Source organism: Primulina eburnea, unplaced genomic scaffold, assembly GCF_022965805.1.
Source record: "Primulina eburnea isolate SZY01 unplaced genomic scaffold, ASM2296580v1 ctg1426_ERROPOS348043, whole genome shotgun sequence".
Taxonomy (NCBI): Eukaryota; Viridiplantae; Streptophyta; class Magnoliopsida; order Lamiales; family Gesneriaceae; genus Primulina; species Primulina eburnea.
Genome location: NW_027330954.1, coordinates 45204 through 71516, shown reverse-complemented (window position 1 = coordinate 71516; position 26313 = coordinate 45204). Strand labels below are relative to the sequence as shown.

Here is a 26313-nt window from a genome sequence, read left to right as displayed (position 1 = left end):
GGTGAGGTTAGCTTGAGTTCTTGGAAATTTGATCAGGATGCATGTAGAAAAGCTTTGACTAAAATGATTATAATGGATGAATTGCCTTTCAAATTTGTAGAGAGAGATGGTTTTAAATTATTTATGGCCACTACATGTCCAAAGTTTCGAATTCCTTCAAGATGGAGTGTTGCACGTGACTGTGTTGAATTATATAGAATTGAAAGAGAAAATTTGAAAAATTTGTTGAATACTTTGTCACAGAAGTTTGTTTGACCACTGATTCATGGACCTCAATTCAAAACATCAACTATATGTGTCTAACAGCCCACTTTATTGATAAAGATTGGAAGTTACACAAAAGAATTATCAATTTTTGTCCAATTACAAGTCATAAAGGTGAGGCAATTAGTTTAGCAATTGAAAATTGCTTGAGGGGTTGGGAAATTGACAGAGTTTTCACAATTACAGTTGATAATGCAAGTTCAAATGATGTGGCTGTAAATAATTTCAAAAAGAAGATGGCTAATTGGGATTCTACTATTTTGAAGGGAGAATACATTCATATGAGGTGTGTAGCTCATATAATCAATTTGATTGTTGTTGATGGATTAAAAGAGATAAATGAATCTGTGTCGAGGGTCAGGAATGCAGTTAAATATGTTAGACGATCCCCCTCCAGATTAATCAAGTTCAAAGAATGTGTAGAGATTGAAAAAATTGAAAGCAAGAATTCTTTGTGTTTGGATGTATCTACTAGATGGAATTCAACTTTCTTGATGTTGAATGTAGCTCAAAAATTTGAAAGAGCTTTTGATAGACTTGATGAACAAGATGTATGATTCAAGTTAGATCTTCAATATAAAGAGTGGAGTGATATTGTTGATGATGATGGAGGTGTGATACTTGGGCCAGATGGCAAACCAAAAAAAGAGATTAAAATTTGTGATGGAAGGCCAAAAAGTGTAGATTGGAACAATGTTAGGATTTTTGCATCTTTATTGCAAGTTTTTTATGATCTAACATTAAAAGTTTCAGGTTCCTTGTATGTCACTTCTAATACTTTTGCACACGAGATTAGTTCTATTCATACTATATTGAAGGAATGGCAAGAAAGTGATGATTTAGATGTATATGCAATGGGGATGAGAATGAGGAAGAAATTTGAAAAGTATTGGGGAGAACCTGAGAAGGTGAATAAGTTGCTTTATATTGCGGTGGTACTTGCTCCAAGGCATAAATTGGATTTCGTTGAATTTATGTTGGCTGAATTGTATGGAAATGAAAAGGGTGCAAGAGTAGCAAAGATGGTAAAGGACATGTTGCTTGCTTTGTTCAAAAATTATAAGGAGAAGATGGATTCTAAAGGTGGTATCTTGAAAGAGTCATCTACTCAAGAATCAGGTGACATGGAGCCAAAATATGTGAGTCAAATTGATTTGAGAAGACAATCAATTCTTGCAAAATAAAAGAGGCAAAAAGCTCAACTTCATGGTGATGGCAGCATGTCGGAACTAGACAAGTATCTTAATGAAATGGTTGAGGAATATTGTGAAACTTTTGACATTTTGGCATGGTGGAAGCAAAACCATCATAGATTTCCTATACTTGCTCAAATTGCACGTGATGTGTTAGCCATCCCAATATCAACAGTTGCTTCAGAATCCGCTTTTAGCACCGGTGGTCGGATACTTGATTGTTTTAGGAGTTCATTGACTCCTAAGGTAGTAGAAAGCCTTATTTGTACTGAAGATTGGCTTCGTTTACGTCCAAACCCAATCAATGTTGAATAAATTTTAGAAGATGTAGAAAAACGTGATATCGGTTAGTTATTTCTTTTAAAATAACATATTATTTTTTTCTTTCTCATTCTAAAATGTGTATTTAGTGACTTATTTAATTTGTATCTCATTTTTTTCTCTATAATTCTTGAAAATTACATTGGATTCGTCGTCGTCGACCACATAAAGGGATGGTAAATTACATTATGTTGTGAATGTTTTATCTAACTTGGAAGTGTACTTACTTTTTCAGCTTCATTCTAGCAGATTGGTTGGTTCTGGTTTTGAGAGGAACGAGGATTGCTCCATCTGTTGGCTGTAACAATGGAGATTCTAAAAGCTTCTGGTTCTGCTAAATCTCCTTCAGCTCATCTCATTTGATCTTGAGATGATGTGGTTATTTTATCTCTTTCTGTTTTGTGAATTGTATTTTGATTCAAAATGTTTCCTAGCTGGTTCCTACCAGCAGATTGTTGATTGTTGCTTGTTTCTAGTACATGGACCATTTTGAATCTAATGGTAAAATTGGGTCATGGTATGATTCTGATTCAAAGTCCAATTCTGAATCAATGTCATTCAGTATAGATGATTTTGGAAGCGTGGGTTGTTTTACTTGTTTCAATGCAGGGATGTAATATTTGTTCTGCTTCATTTTTGGCCATTGGTTTGTGAAAGCGAAAAGGTGGAGAAAGAAAGAATAACCAAAATGCTAAGAAACAGCTTGGAATTAGAGGAGCCTGTAGCCACCATGAAAGCTGCTACAATGTCTCTGTCATTAGCTATGAAACAAGAAGAGAAATTGAACTTCCCTGTAAGTAATGGTGGTGTCTATATACTGTATTGTAATCCATCCATTTAGGCTGCATTTGGATTGAGTCCATGAATTTTAAATACATTTTCATGGTTCATACAACTTGAGCAAAATAAATTCATATGCATCTCTACTTGTTTACATAATAAATATGCTGATTATTATGGATTTCAAGTTCTTTATAATATTGGAGTCATTTGAAATGAGTCAATAAAAAAGCAACCTTAATGTTAGTTTAAAGTGTTGGTTTATTATGGGCGTTTAGCTTTTTCATTGCATGAATATAAATAAAAGATATTGATGGGAATGTGATATGTTGTTCAGGTAGGAATTAAAATCAAAACACCGAAATCAAGAATCTCCACATCTGCATTGAAATCAAGAATAGATATTGATGTTTCTTCAGAATGCAGCAGCTATTCCCCGGGAACAAAGACTCCAAATCTTGTAGACCGGCTTATGGGACTTGATTTGCTCCCAGAATGCACCACCTCTCCTTCGAATCCCAAGTTGAAAACAAAATCCCATTTCCTCAAAAAATTGTGTTAAATTGTCTTCGTTTTCTTAATTGATCAAACTTAGGCAAGGTGAATTGATTATCTCTGTATATTTGAATCATGTATTAAATTCATTTGTAGTTTTGTGTAAATATGTTTAAAAAGTTTATTTAATAAAAAAATCGGTTATTTCGGTCGAAAACCGAAATAACCGAATTTTTATCGGTTCGGTTTCCTCGGTTTTCCACTAGTAGAATTTTTGGCTTTTACTTCGCCACTAGTTACTTCGGCAATGAATAATTATGAAGTAGTATATATCAATCAACTTCGGTAATAACAGCGGCGAAGTAAAACATTATTTTTTACTTCACAATTTAAAAAACACGGGCTTCACTTTTAATTTTTTGCATCATTTTACTTCGACAGAATAGTTTTAATGAAGTGAAAAGTTAAAAAAAATTTGAAACTTAAATTTAGCGAAGTAAAAAAATGAACCATAATTTTAATTAATTTCCCTTAAGTGATGAAGTAATAAAATATAAAATAACTCGTCATATTAAAATTGTGTCGAAGTTAAAGAAAGAATTACTTCACCACAACTCAATAACTGCGAAGTCGATCTCTATTAATTACTTCACCACAACTCTATAATTGCAAAGTCGTTCTCTATTAATTACTTCAATACAATACAAAAAATGAAGTCTTTTAAATCTACTACTTCATAATTGGTGAAATAATAAAAATCAAATATTTACAAACAAAAAACAAAGCCATTTAAAAATTTGGAAAATGAATGTTGGTGTATCGGCGACGGTTTATGAAACATCGTCGCTAATTAGCGACGGCGTAGCGAAAACTGTCGCTATTAGAGACATATTATGTACCGTCGCCGATTAAAATGGCGACGCAATTAAATAACCGTCGTCCAATAGCGACGGTTTAACCTAATCTGTCGCTAGTGCAATCGGCGACAGTGCAAACACCGTCGCTAATAGCGACCGTTTGAAAATAACCGTCGCTAATAGCGACGGTTTCTACACCACCACAAATTTCCTATAAATATTCCCGTCCTCTTTCTTTTCCCTCTACACCGCTTCACATTTTCGATCTATTTTTTTCTCTTGAACATTTTTATTTTAGTTCTAGATAAATTTTTTAGCTTCCATTTGTAATTTATGATCAATAATTTAATTTTGTTATTCGTTTTTTTTATCTTTTTACTTTATGATCAAGAATTTAATTTTGTTGTTCGTTTATTTTATCGCAACTTAAATCGTTTTATATGTTATTTAAAAATATAATATTTAGATTAGTTGGAGAGATTATTTAAAAATATGTATAAGAAATTATAAAATTAAATATTTTTTATTAAATTTAAAAAAATAATAAAAAAATATAATTTGCGACATTAGCGACGATTTTAGAATATCCGTCACTAAATAGCAACGATTTTGTTAGAGGCTGTGGCTGAGTAGCGACGGTTTTGAAACTAACGGTCGCTAATTAGCGACGGTATATGTTAATATGTCGCTAATTAGCGACGGTTTTAAACCGTGGTAATTAGCAACGATATGAAATACCGTGGAAAAGTAGCGACGGTAAATATTACCGTCGCAAATTAGCGACGGTCTGTCACAAAAAACCATCGCAAATTATAAAGTAGTTCCATAATACCGAAGTCATTCGCATCAATTACTTCACAAAATACAAAATATGTGAAGATATACAGCACATTTACTTCGTCATTCAATGTAAACTATGCAGTTATATATAAGCTACTACTTCTGCACTTTACGAAATCGATAAGGTAGAAGACATTGTTTTACTTCAGTATCAATCTAATTTCGACCAAAGACTTCGCTAATTTCTTAGATACGACTTCGGTGATAATGTGAAGTAAAATGATTACCTATTACTTCACGTGCGTCTACTTCGGCAATTATATACCTATTACTTCATTGAATATGCGAAGTAAATCGAGGAAATTCTACTAGTGTTCTTTTCAAAAGTCGGTCGGTTCGGTTTTCCAAAAAAAATCGGTCGGTTCGGTTTTCGAAAAGTTCGGTTCGGTCGGTTCGGTTCTGACCGATTGCACACCCCTAGAATTACTTGCGAGGCCATTAACATGGGATACATTTAAATCCACGTTTTACAACAAATATTTCAGTAAAGATGTACGAGCCAATAAAGCAAGCTATTTTCTCAATTTGAAACAAGGAACCATGTCAATGATTGAATATATACAACAATTCGAGGCTGGAGTCCAATATGTACCATATATTGCACATGATGACACAAGTAAGGGCGAACACTTCATGTGGAGACTTCGCTCTGAAATTAAAAGAGATGTACGAATTTCAAAAGTTGCTGCATACGGGGAGATAGTTGAAAGAGCACTGATGGCAGAACAGAATGAACAAGACATTGACAGAGACAGGCAATAACGAAGGCAACAGTACTTTCAAAAGAGCCAAGGAACATGAGAAGACAAAAAGACCGATAACAGAAGTACTCGACCAGATGAACCCCGTGGAAAGGGTCCCCCTCAACATAAGGAACAAGATAGACCACCTTGTCCTAAATGTGGCAAACTCCATGGTGGTGAATGTATGCAAGGTATCAATGTTTATTATCGTTGCAAAAATCCAGGGCATCTCGCCAAAAATTGTCCAGGGAGTTCTGAGAAAGTATAAGGACGCTTTTTCTCGATGACTAAAGAGGAAGTGGATGGAGATACATCGATTATCACTGGTATGTTCTTGATTTCTGGTATCACTGCTATTCTTTTACTAGACTCAGGAGTCACACATTCCTTTATTTCTAAATCGTTTGTAAAGAGACTGGGCATTACAGCAAGTACAACAGAGACACAACTCGCCATAGCTTTACCTTCCGAGAAAGAATTATAGACAAATCAGGTTGGGCGAGGGTGTGCAATATATTTCCAAGGCCATCAGATGCATGCTGATTTAATAGTTCTGAAAATGAATGATTTTGATGTGATACTGAGAATGGATTGGCTCTTGAAGTATAGAGTTACTATTGACGGTTGCATGAAAATGATCAAGTTTGCGTTAATAGGAGCTGAACCATTCACAGTAGAAAGTGCATGTATATCCTTACCTCTTCGGATAATTTATTGTATGAGGCTTGTACATTACTACAGAAGGGGTGTCAAGGATACTTAGCATCTTTTTAACTATTGACCCACCTGTTCGTGAATTAAGAGATATAGATATAGTTTGTGAATTCCCAGAAGTATTTCCTGATGATGTAACAGGCTTACCCCCAGATAGAGAGATCGAATTTGTGATTGAAATGAACTCATCAGATCTCAAAAGCTCCTACAGAAATTAAAGAATTGAAAGAACAATTACATGAGTTACTTGATAAAGGGTTTATTAGACCGAGCTTTTCATCGTGGGGTGCACCTGTTTTATTTGTGAAGACGAAAGATAGTATCCTTCGTATATGTTTTGATTATAGGGAGTTGAACAAAGTGACAATTAAAAATAGACATCGTATAATTTAACCGGATTGAAGAATGGTTACCGTATAAAATTGTTATGATTTTCAGAGTTGATTTATTGAGATTATACAGATTTGATATCAGATTATGTTTGTCGACCGATTATGAGTTGAGATTGGTATTTATTGATATTTGTATTGATGGGTATATTGAGATTGTGTCGTGATGCCGTTGAAACAGAATTAGATTGAGTTCTGATTATATCCAGTATTGACTTGAGTGGTATATTGATATTGTACTCCTCGATATTGGCATTGCCAGATTGAGTATTGACAAGCTTCGAATTCGAGACTTCGACTTCATCAGATCGACAAGAGAAAGGTATAAATCAATGTTGAACCGGGAGATACGACTCGAGTTAGATATGACTTGACTTTCCCTAAACCATATAATTATTTGTATTGTTTAATACCTTTGAATTCATTGATTGTGTATGCTTATTCTATTGATTTATAAAAAAATATAGAATAGAAAATAGATATCGAGAAAGAGTTATGGGCGGATGCGCCTAGTCTTTGGCGGAGTTGCCAACTCTTCGGCTGAGTTTCCAATACACTGGATGTTTGGTCATATCGATGTTTCTTAGGAGTGGATTGACTTCTATCTCTGAGATTCGATACAGAGAGGACCAAAGTCCGCGAATATGAATGTACTGTCACCCCGAGCAGGAGAGTAGGTGGGAGATTTGTTACGTTCTTATTAAAATTGGGATCCCTAGATTAGATAAGAGTCGAGTCAGAGAGTTAGAGTCAAAGAGTTTGAGTTACAGTTTGATATCATTTCATGTTTAAGATGGATACATGTTATTGATGATTGTTATGCTTTCTTATATGCTTTTATATGATTTCATTGTATACATGGTTTATACTGGGAATTATATTCTCACCGGAGTTATCCGGCTGTTGTTGTGTTTGTATGTGTGAATTTCAACAGGTGGGATTGGATCAGGGTCGAGAAGAGGATGAGAGATCAATATTAGCGTGGAGATTCGGACCCAGAAGTAGAATTGGTTTCAGCACTTGATGTATAGTGATTGAACACTAGTTTGACTGTAATGTATTTGTACGAGACTTGTACTTTTACTTTTAATGTTTATACCAGATTGATTATAATATGTTCCGCACTCGTATTTTAAAAAAATTTAGACCCAGATTAATTATTGATCCAATTATTTCCAAAGATGATTAAGAAATGAATTAGCGTCCGGGTCCCCACAGCACGTGGTATCAGAGTAGTAAGTTCCAGAACTGTAGGTTCCTTATACTGAGATAGAAGAGAGTGAGCAGGGTAGATTAAATTTTCTTCCTTGCTTTTGTAATGCTAGCATACGATTGATTATTATGTCGAGTTACATATATGTATAGCTTTAATACATGTTTACTTGATTATCTAATTTGAATTGTAAGCATGTATTATTTGAGAATGAATCAAAACCGATTTTGATCAGAGGTAAGATGATCAGAGGAAGACTGAGACAGATTTGTCAGATTTGATTACTAACCCTTGTGATAATCAGATCTACCTCTTCGAACAATCCCAGAACAAGGTAGTACCTCGACTAATCTGATGGATGTGTCAGCAACTCCGATTGAAACACTATTGAAGAGGTTTCAGTCATTTCAATCGCCGATTCTGAAGGGTATTGAGATGTCTGTTGATTGTGAGAGTTGGTTTCAGTCATTTCAACCGCCCATAATTTTGCCGATGCCTTGAACAGAGCCAAGGGAGCTGAAACAGACTTAATCAAACAGCGAGGAATGTCGTATGTTGCTCAATCATAGAAACAACAACAGTCTCCCGACCAATTCTTGCAACCCCTTCCTAGACTTGATAGTGGCAGTAGTAGCAGTGGAAAGAAAGAGAAACTGAAAGTTAGAGGGAAACAATTTAAGAAATCTGGACGTAGTTCATCTAGTTCCAGTGGCTCACGACAGACCGGTTCTGGCCAGAGTTATATCGGGATTTATTGTAAAACCTGTGGAGGAATACATCCCACAGAGCAATGCCAGAGTTATAACTGGACGTTTGGTTTATATTGATGTGCGTAGGAGAAGATCGAATCCTATTGTAGATATTAAATATAGAGAGGGTCAAAGTCCGGGAATAGAAACGTACCGCCACCCCGAATGGGAGAGTAGGTGGGAGATTTGTTACGTTCTTATTCAAAACAGGATCCCTACACTTAGAAAAAGAGTCGAGTCAAAGATTAAGAGTTTGATTTAGAGTATAGTTTTTATATATGTTTCTAGATTTGGATTCATGTTTTTAATACATGTTTTATGTGTTGTATATGTTTGTATGGCATGCATGTATACATTGTTTATCTGGGAATTCTATTCTCACCGAAGTTATCTGGCTGTTGTCGTGTTTGTATGTGTGCATGGGAACAGGTGGGACAGGATCGGGACCGAAAAGAGCTTGAACTAGGGAGGATTAGCGTGGTGATCCAGGCCTAGATATGAAATTGGTGGTTTATTCATAGATTTTTAGTGACGGAAAACAAACACTAGTTATGTGATTTGTAATTTGGAATAAGTTTGTAAGTTGATCATGTGTTGTAGACTTTACATTTGATCTTGTATAATAAAGAAACTTAACTTGTTGTATGATGGTATACATTTTAATCAGGAATGCTTTGATATTATAATTTTTTATTTTTTTTTATCAAAGTAGCATACATAATTGATCCAATTAGTCCAAATGATTGAAGAAGATGAATTAGCACCCGGGTCCCCACATTGACCCTGATCCTGTCCCACCTGTTGTCATGCACACATACAAACACGACAACAGCCGGATAACCCCGGTGAGAATATAATCCCAGTATAAACAATATATACATGCAACCAGATAACATATATAAAAGAATGAAACATATATCAATAATATGCATCAAAATCTGAAAGACATGAATCGATATAAATATGTAAATCATCTAGTTACTCTTCATTTCAGACTCGACTCATCTCTAATCTAGAGATCCCGGTTCTTGGACATTGGCACAATATATCGAATCTCCGCAATAGAAGTCGATCTGCTCCTACGCAACATCGATATAAACCAAACATCCAGTGGCTTGGCATATCCGCCAAAGACTAGGCATATCCGCCCATGACTCAATACACCTTTGCTATTACTCAATAGACTAAGCATATCAATCTCACGAATTGAAAATATCAATGCAATAAAATAAAGTATGTGAGTTTTGGGAAACTCAAGTCCAATCTAACCCGAGTCGATCTCCCGGTTAACATTGATTTATACCTTTCTTTCTGTCGATCTGACGAAATCGATATCTCGAATTCGAAGCCTGTCAATACTCAATCTGGCAATGACAATATCAAGGAGTACAATATCAATATTGTTGGATATTGGTTTTATACACGCCCAAACGCAGCGAAAGTTTAATTTTTTTTATTTATTTTGACAATCAATATATGATTTGCTTTGGGCGCTCGTATGATTTTAACAAAAACATACATAGGATGTCAGAAAATTATACCTTTGTGAATTAATCACGTGGCTTCAACTAATCCGGTATAAACGGATTAGCTCTTGATGAATCCCTACGAACTTTCTTCAAGCGACTTCTAGTTTGATCCTCCTATCAAGTCCACGACTAGATAGTATGTTCCTCTTTCAAATTTCACTAAAAAATTAGAAGATATTTTGCGTCGGAGATCAAAATCGAGAGGCGGCTCATGATCTTGAATCTCATTCAAGGTGGCCGAAATTTCTTATGATAGGAAAGGGATAGATTTTCGAAAATTTGGATTAATGGAGGCTAGGGTTATGGCTTGATCACACTTATTTATAATTAAGCCATGTCCTAGCATTCATAATTTACATTAATGGGCTTTATTAATTAATTAGGCTAGTCCAACTAGTTTAATTAATTAATCAAGGTCCATTAAAAACTTTAATTATTTAATATGTTGGACTTGTACTCCTACAAGCCCATTAAACACACTAATCACTATATTTAATTTAATTTTTAATAACTCAACCTTTGAGCTTAATAAATTAAATTAATTATAAATTCAACATTTGATTTTATTATTTAAATTATAAATTCAACTCTTTGACTTTATCACCTCCAAAATTTAATATATAATAAACTCAACTTTTGAGTTTAATAAATTAAATTATCAAATTTTATAAATTCAAATCCTTGAATTTATTTTCTCCAAATTTCATAAATTCAACTTCTTGAATTTACTATCTCATAAATTCAACTGCTTGAATTTATTTTCTCAAAATTTAATTATCATAAATTCAACTCCTTGAATTTACTATATCATAATATAAATTCAACTCCTTGAATTTATTCTCTCAACGGGAACAAACGATCCAGTGCTTGTGTGACCCTCAATGGTTCAGGGATACAGCTAGCCGTGGGTTCACAACTCTTTGTGATTCAGGACATAATCCTTTATTTGAGCTAACCCTAGTTAGCCCCATTCTTTTCATCAACACATTGATTAAGAATGTCAGAACTCATTTCTGATTGCACCCATCGGATAATGGTAAGAGCGTCTAGTAGCATCGCCCCATGATCCCCTAGGTATCACTGATAGTACCTGTAAGAACCAGTCGATAATGATTAACGTACAGTACGGTCCCTTCATCTCATATATCTCGTTCGAATCTGCAACCATTGGTTCATTGAGGGTTGCATATTAATTCGATAACTATGTGATAACTTTAGTTGTGGGGACCCGGACGCTAATTAAATTCTATTCATTCTTAGAATTAATCAATCAATTATGATAAACAGGGTCTAATTTTTTTTTTTAAGTATAAAGCGGAAACGTAATGTGAATAAATTCGAAATACATATTTATACAAGTTTTGTATTGTCTATGAGAATTCAACTAGGTTCAACTTGATATTCGTACTGAATCTTAATTTACTTTTGAGCCCGGATCTCCACGCTATCTAGTCCAGCCTCGTTCTCTTCTTGACCCTGATCCTGTCCCACCTGTTGTCATGCACACATACAAACAAGACAACAGCCGGATAACTCCGGTGAGAATTATATTCTCAGTATAAACCATGTATATATGCAATCACAAAAACAATACAAAAGCATATAACAGATATCCCTAACATGTATTAAAAATCAGAAACATGAATCAAATATTCATCACATGTATCATAATCCTAAACATGAATCAATATCAAGAATAAATCACATTCTAAACATGTACCATCATCAGGAACATAATTCAATATCAAGTAATGAATCACTCTCCGTGATTCTCAGACTCAGACTCGACTCAATCTTAATCTAGGGATCCCGATGGGAATAAGAACATACACCCACCTACGCTCCCGATCGGGGTGGTGGTATGTTCTTATTCACGGAATTTGGCTCTTTCAATATCGAACACCAGTAATAGAAAAGACTCCAGTTCTATCCACTTCGATATAGCCAAACGTCCGATGTCTTGACCTATCCGTCACAGACTTTGGCATTTTCACCAATACACTATCCTGCGACAAAGTGCAATGGGCCAGTGACGAGTCCTTACTATCCGGCCCTTCTGTCACAAGATCAAATGTCTACAACTAGGCACTTCCGCCTATGACTCAAGACATACATTGTCTATACATCCATAGACCAAAGATATCAATCATATTCAATTGGAAATAACAATGCAATAAAATAAAGTATGTGATTTAGGGAAACTCGAGTCAAACCTCACTCAAGTTGTGCAATCCCAACTCAACATTAATTTATACCTTTATCTTCTCGGTCCGACGAGGACGAAGTCCCGAATTCAACTCTGTCCATACCCAATCTGATAATGACAATCGAATAGATACAATATCAGTATATAACTCAGTTCAAAACATGTTCTGATCAATACTCAAATCAAAACATAATCTGATCAATGCCAATCGACATATTGTACCACAATACAATCTCAACCAATACCGAATTTGATCAATATCAATTTATGGATGTTTCGACGGCATAATAATACAATCTCGATAACCCTGTCATTCCCAACATCACAAATATAGTACCAGAACTCATAATCAATATCGGTACTAATCATAATCTCAACGATAATAAATCTGATATTGATTCTCAATCAAATCGACTCCGAAAATCATAACAATTACATAAACAATCTGTTCTTCATTCTGACTTCAAATATACGATGTCTACTGTATCAGAAACACCATACATGATTTTTATTCAATTCTGACAATATCATATTTTTAAATAATGTTCAAACATTACAAAACTTACGTCATGTTGTAGTCTGCGTCGATAGGAATTCAATACTGAAGTCGGATTCAAATTCTAACGAGCGGATTTCTCGTAATTCACAAATCTACGAGACAAAAGGCGTAAGGATTTCTTCGCTTTCTCCTTTCTTTCTTATTTCTGAAGAAAGAATCGTATATATATATATACACTCAACTTGCACACAACTAAAACGTGGCCGATTTTCAAATTGCATGAGTCGCGCAAATGTGCGCCCAAGCCCCGCGCATATGCGCCGGAAGCTTTATCCGTGCTACTGGACTGCTCGTGCATATGCGCACACATAAGTCGCGCATCTGCGCGAGACCTACTGTCTCGTGCTTTCTACCACTCGCGCATATGTGCGCCGTCCGCCGTGCATGTGCGCCGAACTCTCTAGAAATCTTACTTGTGCTACTGATCACCTCGTGCATATGCGCGATCTTACTCCACGCATATGCGCGGGGTCTTCTGGCCAAATCGCGCATGGCTCGCGCATTAAGTCGCGCATGTGCGCAAATGGCACCTCCCTCGCACATATTTTACGTCTTTCCCGCTCTAATCCATTCTGTCCATATTTACCTTAATTAATCCATAAATCATTTCAGATTAATCTCAGATTACAGTTATTAAAATCTCGGGCATTACATTTCTCCCCCCCAAGATACGATTTCGTCCCCGAAATCACAGGTAAGCAAATCAGATAAAGAAGAAATGTATAATAGAGGTTAATTCAGAAAACTCATTTTATAAAACCATTCTGAAATCTCAATCTCATATCAGATTCTGTCTCTTAGGTAGCTTCTTTCAATGCCCTGCCAACTTTACTGTATTTCCAACAACAGAATAGTCTTCATTCTGAATTTTCATTCTTTCATGCATCCCTGATTTCAATCTGAAGAAGAATTCAATAAGTATAATATCATCATACTACTTAAGATCATTCTGATAAAATCAATTGCAAATACTGTCTATACAACATCCGTATATACCAATCAATAGCTCCTAACAACTCAATCTCGACCTCAAATACCCACAGTCATCGCCCGAAGTTGGCATATTTCATATCAATTTCCGAGCTATCTTCATTTGCTTCTGAATCAGTTTCATTTTCTTTATTAGATCTCTGATCCTATCAAATCCAATCTCAGGCATCACCGCAGTATCATCCCCATACGAAGGAAATCCGCAGGTCTCACTGTACAATACCTCGACTAAAGCTATTTCGATACTCATCTAATAGCTATTATTGTATAATAATTCATAAAGTGTCAAGACATCATATCACTAGTGCTAAAATCCAGCACTACAGTTCCTGGATAACCTCCAGTATCTAGATAGTTCGATCTGACTATCCTTCAATCTATAAACCATAAATGAAAAATCATGTTATACATTCTGCCAAAAGTACAAAATCAATCAAAAATCACAGTATGATATAATCAACTCTGGCATTCAATACAATCCGACCCCTTTTCAGACATACCTCTCAGTCATCTAGTCATATTTGTACGTCATCTTGTACAATATAACATATGCAGAATTGAAAAATTGTTCAATCATAACCACATCCCGGTACAGTCTTGGCAAGATTTCGGTAAGTCTATCACAAGATCCATAGAATTGTACTCCTATTTCTATTCAGGAATCAATAATCTGTATAACCAATCTCATGGTTTCTATCTTCCTGTCTTCATCTGTCAGTGATTTAGACATTTCAATACAAATTTTGACATAACTGATTTCATTTGTTTACATCAAAACTGTCCGCTCGAATTATCACACATTTCCTGTTACCAGAATAATACTGAATCTATTACTGTGTGCATCTGACAATACCTGTCGTTTCAAATTCGAAATATCTGGCACAAACAAATCAGCTAATTATATAAAATAAAGCATTACCTACCTGGTATTCTGATTGACACACTGTTCTGACTATCGAAATCAAGTTCTGAACAGTCTGATTAAACTTCTGAACTGCTGTAATTTTCAAAATCAGCTCTGAGTCGGCTTGAACTGTATATAATCCCAACGGTTCATATCAATTAGTATCAAATACGGATTCACAATAACAGCCATATCGGATCGGATTCAAAATACCAATAATTTGTACTGATCTAGTAAACGCATAAAACGTAATTTCTGACATTTTTGACATTTCTGAAGTTCTGCCATTTCCAATATCGTTCTCAGCCATTGATCACAGTCTCAATTGTGCTACAATTAATCCATATACTATCTTCACATATCACAGACTTTGAATACAATCGGTTGCAATCAAGGTTCATATCCGAATAATTCTGTATGCAACAATCTCAGTTTCCAAAATATTCAATACAATTTCAGTTGTTCGCTTCAACCTATGATACGCTATGAATATATCAAAATATCATAGATACAATGAGCATAAAATTATCAGAATATCTCTGAACACAAGATTTATCAACCCATAAACGGAACTGAAGTATTTCCCAGAGAAACACATAATCAGATGTAACTCTAACTCTCAGGCAATAAATCTTCTATCTGACATTTTAATTCTTTCAATTCAATCAGTATCATTTTATACGGAATTCTAAAATGAAACTAGTACCTGGTATCAAATCAAGGCTGAAATCACTCTCCCTGATATAAGGCAAACCTGAAGTCTCATATGAAAAACTATAGTAACTCTCCTGCTACTAACAAATCAGTCCCTGGTAGGCTCAACTTCAGTAATCAACTAAATATATAAGGAATTAATCCATTCCTTTCGATAATCATCGAATCATAAATAATACGGATATCATAGGAATCCAAGATCAAGAATTCTTACCGTATATTATTCATTCTTTTGCCATTTCAGGTCCGAATCTTACCATCTCCAGGCTAGAATCTGTAATGACTCTGTACTTGATCAGCATATTAGTATCAACTGAATCAGATATCGCAAGTACAATACAATATACTCAATCTCATTTCTCTATTACTGCAGTATACGATGTCTCACAGAATTTCACTCATATTAGCCTTTCCCCAAAAAGGTAAGGAAATCACTACTACGGTACATACAGTCCCAACCGATCAAGCATCTATCAATGCAATTTATTCAAAAATAATTGTAGAGCATGCATTAGTTGTGACACCTTGACCCGTTACAATTAAAATGCAGCGGAATTTAAAATTTTCAATTGAAGGATGGAAGGATTACAATACCATAGCATAAAATCATTTACAAAATATTTGCAACCAAAATAAATAAATGATCATTCAAATGATATAACAACAAAAATAACATATCATTCCTATGATCATGTCCCAAAATAACAATAAAATAACATCTTCCTTCCTTCCAACTCTATATGCATATGACCCCGATCCACGATCACTGTCCTGGTCCGTCGCTCTTAGCTGCATCACATGAAAATAACTGAAATGAGTATAAAACTCAGCAAGTGGAACTCTTACATAGCAATGTATATATCATACTCTGAAATCATTACTTTAAAAACATTAAATACCATCAACTCTGAATCATGAATAACATAGCAATAATATAACAATAAGATGATATTTCTCTTTTCTCTGTTGGATTGATATCAATAGTATCTCTGTCTGTGGTGCTCGTATCCCATCGATATAAATCGATAACTCTGTCGGGATATAAGCCTATGGTCGTTGATCAACTAATTGCATGCAATCTCTGACTATGTATCTATCAATCCATAAATCATTTTTAAACTTTCTCTTTGGCATTTCATCAAACACTTTGAAGACTTTATTCTCTTGTATTCCCTTTTTACATAATTGAGACATTCAATTGCCTCTAATATACCAACAAGTATATCAATACATAATATGAATCAAATGGAAGGGAATAACATGTTAAAACCATTGAAACACAATACATATACTATCATGTGAGCACAAGGAATGAAATTCCACTTACAACCACTTGAAACCTTGATTCTATACTCTTGGTAGTAATCCTACAACAATAAACCATATAATGAACCATCAACATCTCAATAATCATAAGCCCATATCAATTAATCCATAAACCAACACCATCAACAAACCCGTATCATCTCCAACACCAAAAACTAAGAAATAACCAAACCAAAAGCTTACCTTAGCTTCCTTGATCCCAAAATAATCTTGTTCTAACTCCGGATTGAAGATTAATTGCTTGATTGAAAGAAATGATAAAAAGAAAATGAAGAACCCTACTTGGAAACATTGGAGGAGAGAAAAGAAGAGAAGGGAAATGATAGAAATGAGTGTCCCAATCGGTTATAAAGCCTAAAATCACCCAAAACACGCTTATACTGTGCCCGGCGCTCGGGCGGTCAAAAATTACCGCTCGAGCGCCAACATTTCTGCCCGAAATCCAAAACTCCAGAAGTGGTGGCGCTCGGGCGGCCATATATTACCGCTCGGGCGCCACTCTTTGCACTGCCATGTTAAAGATCGCTTCAGAAACGCCTCTTCCCGTCCGAATTAGAAAAAGTGGTAAACTACAAAGTTGTAGCCCTATGTCTTTTCATGCATCTCTCCAAAGTGCAGATCATTTGGAGCTCTGAGTAAAAAGTTATGCCCATTCTCCCAACATATGTCACTGGAGGAATGACGACACACACGACAAAATTCGGGGCTCTTTTGGCTGACCTTCCACGATGATTTGAACAAAACCCAAAACCACAAATTTATAGCCTTATCTCTTATCTAATCACTCCAATTGGCCTCATACCAATTGGCTCAACATACGAATTATCATGAATTTAATCGTAACGCCGCTACAATAGCACGACACATAATCTATAACCAACCATACTATAAATCCTAAATCGAAACTCTTAACATCCAAACTATACTTAAACTTGACCAAATAGTCAATAAACTTATGAAAACTTAAACCGCACCGTACACCAAGCTCGGCTATTACATTAGTATCTATCGATACATATGCAAAATAATCGCAAAAGAACAGTTACCTGTCAGTATATCATCAAATGCTTCCTGTGTCTGTACTTCGGTCACCATATCCAGATGCCTATGCTCCCTGGAAGCTTCGGGAACCTTTCAGTGGACAAACTCTAGCAAAATGTCTCTGATGTTTACAGACATTGCATCTACCAGTCACTCCTTGGCATTGCTCTGTGGGATGTCTTCCTCCACAAGTTCTGCAATAAACTTCGGTGTAACTCGGGCTAGAACCACTGGAGCTAGATGAACCGCTCCCTAACTTCTTAAACTGCTTCTTTCGAGCTTTCAGTTGTTCTTTCCTTTCGCTACTACTGCTACCCATCTCGATTCTAGGAAGCAGTTGCTGTGGTCTCGGTGTTGGAAGAAAATACGAAGCGTCCTTTTGTCCCATCAGAACTGTTTCTGCTCTTCTGGCTCTGTTCAGAGTATCAGCAAAGTTATTCGGTTGTTTCACATTTACCAATGTACGTATCTCCGGATTCCATCCCTGGATGAACTGATCAAACATAGCTGCATCATTTCTAGCCACGTGAGGGGCAAAACGTAGCAAGGTGAAGAACTGGGCCAAATACTCATCAATATTTAACTGACCCTGTCTTAAATTTGCAAACTCTGCACCTTTGTCATGTCTGTATGATACGGGGAAGAATCTTTGATAGAATTCAACTTTAAAAAATTCCCACGTAATCGCTGGACCACGCTGTTCTAAGGCTTCTTTGGTTACCAGCCACCAACTCCTTGCGACTTCCCGTAACTGGTTCCCGATTAGTTTAACTCTACAATCATCTGTGAACCCAAGAAATTCAAACAGCATTTCTATGTCTTCTAGCCAATTCTCACAATCGACGGGCGTCTCAGTATCCTTCAGAATCAGCGGTTGAAACGACTGAAACCTCTTCATCATTGTTTCCATCGGAGTTTTTGACACATCCATCTGATCAGTCGAAGTACTACCTCGCTCTGGAATTCTTCTAGGGGGTATATCTAATAATCACAGGTGTTAGGGGTAACATGCGACAAATCCGTCTCAATCTCAATTCCGATCAGCTTACCTCTGATCAAGAATTGGTTCCAATCCAATCTCAAATAATACACATTACCAAATCAACTCAGATATTCAGGTAACATGTATTTAAAAGCAGTAAAACATAATATCATGCTAGCATACACAATGTAATTCAACATTTTAATAAATCACATGCTAGCAATCACATGCAAGGAAAGAAAATTCATTATACCCCGCTCACTAGCTTCTATCTCAGTCTCAAAAATATACAGTTCTGGACCTATTGCTCTGATACCAACTGTTGTGGGGACCCGGACGCTAATTAAATTCTAATCATTCTTAGAATCAATCAATCAATTATGATAAACAGGGTCTAATTTTTTTTAAAATACAAAGCGGAAACGTAATGTAAATCAATTCGAAATACATATTTATACAAGTCTTGTATTGTCTATGAGAATTCAACTAGGTTCAACTACATATCCGTACTGAATCCTAATTTACTTCTGAGCCCGGATCTCCACGCTATCTAGTCCAGCCTCGTTCTCTTCTTGACCCTGATCCTGTCCCACCTGTTGTCATGCACACATACAAACAAGACAACAGCCGGATAACTCCGGTGAGAATTATATTCTCAGTATAAACCATGTATATATGCAATCACAAAAACAATACAAAATCATATAACAGATATCCCTAACATGTATTAAAAATCAGAAACATGAATCAAATATTCATCACATGTATTATAATCCTAAACATGAATCAATATCAAGAATAAATCACATTCTAAACATGTACCATCATCAGGAACATAATTCAATATCAAGTAATGAATCACTCTCCGTGATTCTCAGACTCGACTCAGTCTTAATCTAGGGATCCCGATCGGAATAAGAACATACACCCACCTACACTCCCGATCGGGATGGTGGTATGTTCTTATTCACGGAATTTGGCTCTTTCAATATCGAACACCAGTAATAGAAAAGACTCCAGTTCTATCCACTCCGATATAGCCAAACGTCCGATGTCTTGACCTATCCGTCACAGACTTTGGCATTTTCACCAATACACTATCCTGCGACAAAGTGCAATGGGCCAGTGACGAGTCCTCATTATCCGGCCCTTCTGTCACAAGATCAAATGTCTACAACTAGGCACTTCCGCCTATGACTCAAGACATACATTGTCTATACATCCATAGACCAAAGATATCAATCATATTCAATTGGAAATAACAATGCAATAAAATAAAGTATGTGATTTAGGGAAACTGGAGTCAAACCTCACTCGAGTTGTGCAATCCCAACTCAACATTAATTTATACCTTTATCTTCTCGGTCCGACGAGGACGAAGTCCCGAATTCAACTCTGTCCATACCCAATCTGATAATGACAATCGAATAGATACAATATCAGTATATAACTCAGTTCAAAACATGTTCTGATCAATACTCAAATCAAAACATAATCTGATCAATGCCAATCGACATATAGTACCACAATACAATCTCAACCAATACCGAATCTGATCAATATCAATTTATGGATGTTTCGACGGCATAATAATACAATCTCGATAACCCTGTCAGTCCCAACATTACAAATATAGTACCAGAACTCATAATCAAAATCGGTACTAATCATAATCTCAACGATAATAAATCTGATATTGATTCTCAATCAAATCGACTCCGAAAATCATAAAATTACATAAACAATCTCTTCTTCATTCTGACTTCAAATATACGATGATACTATATCAGAAACACCATAAATGATTTCTATTCAATTCTGACAATATCATATTTTTAAATCATGTTCAAACGTAACAAAACTTACGTCCTGTTGTAGTCTGCGTCGATAGGAATTAAATACTGAAGTCGGATTCAAATTCTAACGAGCGGATTTCTCGTAATTCACAAATCTACGAGACAAAAGGCGTCAGCATTTCTTCGCTTTCTCCTTTCTTTCTTATTTCTGAAGAAAGAATCGTATATATATATATTTATATATATATATATACACTCAACTTGCACGCAACTAAAACGTGGCCGATTTTCAAATTGCATTCATCGAGCATATGCGCGCCCAAGCCCCACGCATATGCGCCGGAAGCTTTATCCGTGCTACTGGACTGCTCACCACTCGCGCATATGCGCGCCTTCCACCGTGAATGTGCGCCGAACTCTCTGGAATTCTTACTTGTGCTACTGATCACCTCGCGCATATGCGCCATCTTACTCCGCGCATATGCGCGGGGTCTTCTGGCCAAATCGCGCATGGCTCGCGCATTAGGTCGCGCATGTGCACAAATGGCACCTCCATCGCACATATTTTACGTCTTTCCCGGTCTAATCCATTCCGTCCATATTTACCTTAATTAATCCATAAATTATTTCAGATTAATCTCAGATTACAGTAATTAAAATCTCGGGCATTACAATAATATTGGCATCGCGTGTACTATTTGAGAACTCATTCTCTAACGTACATCTAATACTCTGGACAGAGATTCCATGCACTATTATTTCATCAGATCACACAGGATATCCACACCCGTAGGTGAGCGGTGAATCCCCGACTACAATGCACTAGCTCCTATATGTGTCGCAAATGTACCCACCCTCGCCACCTGATGACTCTCATGGAGCTGGTAAACGAGTCAAAGAACATCCATAGCATATAGAGCTTTAGTGTTGTCCCGGGTCATAAGGACTAATGGTGTACAATCATAACCACGGACTTATCCTCTCGATGAATGATAACCACTTGGAAAGTCCTAGGGAGGGTTGTTCGGTATAATCATCATATGACTACCCATCTGTATGTTTGGACATCTCCATGCCCTTACCAAGAAACGCAGTACACAACATCACAGATGCTAGTCTCAAGCTCAAGCGACCTTTATCCATGTTTTAGGCGGCTGAATCGACTAGGAACGAATTTAGAAAATGCAGTGTTTACAAATGAGTTTCAACATCGAATTACGATTCATTTGTATTAAAGCATAATCAAGGACTTTATCTATGCTGATTGCATGGGTATACAGGTAAAGTATAACGAAACCATTAAAAGTTAAATTATATTAAAATAAAGATTGTTTATTTCACTTGAATCAATAAATTCCCTAGCCAACCGTTGGCTTGCAGGGCATCTACTCTAACAATCTCCCACTTGCCCTAGAGCCAACTACCCTTAACTTTAATCCCATTGCTTCGCGATGCTTTTGAAACAATGGTCCTAGCAAGGACTATGTAAGTGGATCAGCAACATTATCTGCAGAGGGGACTCTTTCGACTGATATGTCTCCTCTTCCCACAATCTCTCGTATGATGTGGAACTTCCTCAGTACATGTTTGGATCGCTGATGAGACCTTGGTTCCTTTGCTTGCGCAATGGCACCAGTGTTGTTCCAGTACAACAGGACTGGATCAACTCCATTAGGAATAACACCCAACTCTTGGACAAAATTCCTCATCCAAACTACCTCTTTGGTTGCATCAGATGCAGCAATGTATTCAGCTTTAGTGGTGGATTCCGCAACGGTGTCCTACTTGGAGCCTTTTCAAGAGACAGCCGCACCATATATCATGAATACAAAACCATAGGTCGATTTCGAATCATCTACGTCACATTGGAAGCTAGAATCGGTGTAGCCTTCCAATTTTAATTCTCCACCACCTTAGACCATGAACAAGTTCTTAGTTCTTCTCAAGTACTTAAGAATATCTTTCATTGCCTTCCAGTGCATTGGACTAGGTTTCGCCTGATATCTGCTTGTAACACTCAAAGTCTAAGCAACATCAGGACGAGTCGATATCATACCATACATAATACTTGTTAGAGTAGGTGCACGTCGAGCCAAGTGTTGGCCGAGTGTTCACAATGAAACTCTATGTATAAACGATCTTTATTTTAATAAATTTGAATTTATTGTTTTGGCACTTCTTTATCTGTATACCCATTCTAGTTGCATAGATAAAGCCCTTGAATATACAAATAGTAGAAAGAATATGAGATGCTCATATGATGAGTATCATGAAACTCATATTTGTAATATTGTATATTCTAAAAGGTTCCTAGTCGATTCAGCCGCCACTAAGAAGGATATAGGCCGCTAGAGCTCGAGACTAGTATCTGCGATGTGAGTACCATGTTTCATTGGTAGGGGACATTGTGATTTCCGAGCATGCAGATAGGTGCTCCTGGTAGAGTGCACTGAACAACCCTCTATAAAGGACTTTCCAAGTGGTTCTCACTTATCGAGTGGAAACGTCCTAGTTTATGGTTGTACACCATTAGTCCTTATGACCCGGGACAACATTGAGACTCTATATGCTAGCGTTTCACTTTGACTTGTTTACCGACTCTCATGGGGTCATCAGGTGGCAAGGTTGGGTGTTAAGTCGAAACATATAGGAGTCGATGCATTGTAGTAGGGGATTCACCGCTTACCTACGGGTATGGATATCCTATGTGTTTTCATGTATATGTAGTTTGAAATCTCTGATCAGAGTATGGTGGTAATTATGAAAGAGGTTTCATAGATTACACCATCGATGCAACTACGACATGACACATAGTATCGATTCATTGACAACTCTCGATAAACCAATGGTTGTCGAATCGATCGGGATATATGAGTTGAAGGGACCGTACTGTACGCTAACCATAATTGAATGGTTCTTGCAGGCACTATCATTTGATACCTAGGGAATCATGTAAGCGATGCTGCTAGTCGTTTAACATGATTGGTTGGGTACCATCAAACTTGAGTTCTGACGTTCTTGTTATCAAGGAGTTGATAAATAAGAATGGAGCAATTGGGGTATGCTCATATAAGGATATTTTTAGTCCGAATCACATGGAGATGTGAACCCACGGCTAGTTGTATCAGTGAACTATTGAGGGCCCACACAAGTACTTGCTTTCTAGATCCTGTTGAGAAGTAAAATAGTTCAATGTGTTGAACGGCTTCTAAATGAGTTTATGAGCGTAAAGAAAAATAGAAGTATGACTTCTATGAGAGAAATGTAAATTTTAATTTATGAATGTGTTCCTAAATTAAAAGTTGGCCAAGTGAATAATGTATTTGAAAATTGTGATTTTCATAAACATTATTATGGACTAAATTAAATTAATTCATGTTTTGAATTAACTAAACACTAGTTGACCTAGTAGAGTCCAAATAATTAAATTAATTCAAGTGTTGAATTAATTAAATTATATTGAGTCTTTTAGAGCTCAATTTAATTAATTATTTAACTAGTGGGACTTGGGTAAATTCAAGTAATGTTTAATTAGTCTCAAATATGTTTGAGATAATTAAATTTAATCCATGGTTTTTAATTTGTTAAAAATCACATAATATATGCATGCATGGGAGGTGAAGAGTTGGAGACAACTTTTTGTGTCTCCAAGGCTTGGCATGCAAAAGTTGGTCTCTACTTTTTCACAAACCAAGACAACTCATTCACTCTTCTTCCCACACTCTCCTTGGCCGAAATTTTGGTTGTTCTTATCTCCAAGTTTTTCCTCTCTTTTCTTCTTCAAGTGTTGAGGAAGAAATAATCTTCTCCTTGAAAAATCTTCTTGTTTTTCTAGCGCAAAACAAGAAGGGATTTACCTTGCAAGTGGTGGGCCTAATTTTTGAAGGAAGGAGAGCTTGTAGACTTGTCATCCATTCAAGAGCTTTGTTGTATAACAACAAAGTTGGAGCCACAATCAATCTTTTAAAGATTGATAGGTATATCTCTCAAACACCCTATGTATGACATGTGTTTGTTTTTGTATTTGCTACACAAAAGGGAGGTTGCCGAAAATTACATGCAAAAATTCGATTTTTAAACTTCCGTTGCGCTTCCGGTCACCGTAACCGATCCCCTTTCAAGTTGTATCCGAGCTATGGTTACGATTTTGTGTAGCATTTACAAGATATTAGATTGAGATTGATTTCTAACCGCATGAGAATGAAATTTGCAACCAAAAACCGAGGCTTTTGTGGGGAAGCTTCGGGCAGCATGTTGCTGCCCGTGTCGGGCAGCCCATAAAATTTTTTTTTTTGTTGCCAGAATCTGGCGACGGAGCTCCGGCGACGGCGATGACGGCTAAGGTTTCCAAAAGTGTTTTGGATAATCAAAGTGTCATGGGCCTTGATGTTGTTTGGCCATTAGATGGTTAACATATTTGTGATTTATAAATGGGCCTAAATGTTTTTGGTGAAAAATGAGTTTTTGGGCCCTTAAGTTTAAAATCACAAAAGTTGCAAACATTTTCTCATGAAATAAATATTTTAAGTTGGACTTTAGATATTTATAGTAAATGGTGATTTACAAGAAATTCGGTTATAAATAAATTAATTGGAAAGTAGACAAAGGTGTTTGTATATTTTGTTAATTTAGTTTATAATCGTGGCGGTTAGTATTTGGATCAAGATATATAATATTGGATCAATTAATTATTGTGATAATTAATTGATGGTGTATGATATGTGATATTATGCATGAAGGATGATCAAAAGCCCAAGCCCAATTTTCTAGGTGTATGCTAGGATATTTTGGGTTGAATGATTGTAATAATTATCAATTTATAAAGTGGGCTTTGTTTATGGCCCGTTACCACCCCCATGAGATGTATCCCTATTTGCCATGGATATTTAATTGTAAATATTAGTATAATGGATGATCAAGATTGGAAGATGGTGGCCATGATGATTATGAAGATCGAAGAGATGTAAATATTGGAAGCTAATGTATTAGTTGCATTTGCATCCCATGCATTTCCCTGGGATTGGACCTAGGCCCGTGTTTAGCTCACACGGTCCATTAGTATTGGGGCGATTGATCATCCTTGCTTGTTTACTGTTTATAATATATGCATGATATGTTATAAATAATGAGTATGTGCGTTATTATTATGATAATAACAAAGTTGCATGAATCCGGCAAACATACGATCAAACATGGCGAGCTTTTAAATAAAATTAATGATGAGACCTTTCAAAATTTAAAACCCTCATTTTGAATAAGATTCAAAATTTATATCAAGCCCGAAAAGGGGAATTATAAATTTGTTTATAATTTCCTTGTCTTTCATCGACAATGGGTGCATGATGAACGCTACCCGTACTCGGGGCTCGGCTCATATTATTGGGGGAGCTTTGGGTGCCGGAAAGCTGTGACATCCATTGACACGGTGATGTGAACTACGTGGAACTCCCATGATTTCGGCTCATATTATTGAGGGAACTCATGGCGACCGTCCATTAAGGTTCAATATCGATGGGTTAGGCTTGACACGTAAAGATGAACGACGTCATATTATTGGGTCCTAATCAAACGTGAAAAAAAGTTTACGTATAGGGTTGCATGGCGATGCAATTGGAAACTACCTTTTAGGAATTATGATTGGCTGATATTATTCGGGTTCATAATTCGCTAATTGGACCTTACGTACCTACTGAGGAAAGGAGTTTCCC

At 36.3% G+C, this 26313-nt stretch overlaps 1 long non-coding RNA gene across 2 annotated transcripts; it reads left to right on the top strand.

Annotated features, from left to right (window-relative positions):
• Positions 1-1903: 1903 nt before the first annotated feature.
• On the top strand, positions 1904-3279 carry LOC140820763 (uncharacterized). 2 transcript variants are annotated; one of them, XR_012115572.1, is made up of 3 exons: positions 1904-1954; positions 2028-2571; positions 2896-3279. It is a non-coding gene; the product is annotated as an uncharacterized lncRNA (long non-coding RNA). The 2 variants fall into 2 exon arrangements; XR_012115573.1 differs by having other exon boundaries at positions 1910-1954; positions 2014-2571.
• The last annotated feature ends 23034 nt before the right edge of the window (positions 3280-26313 follow it).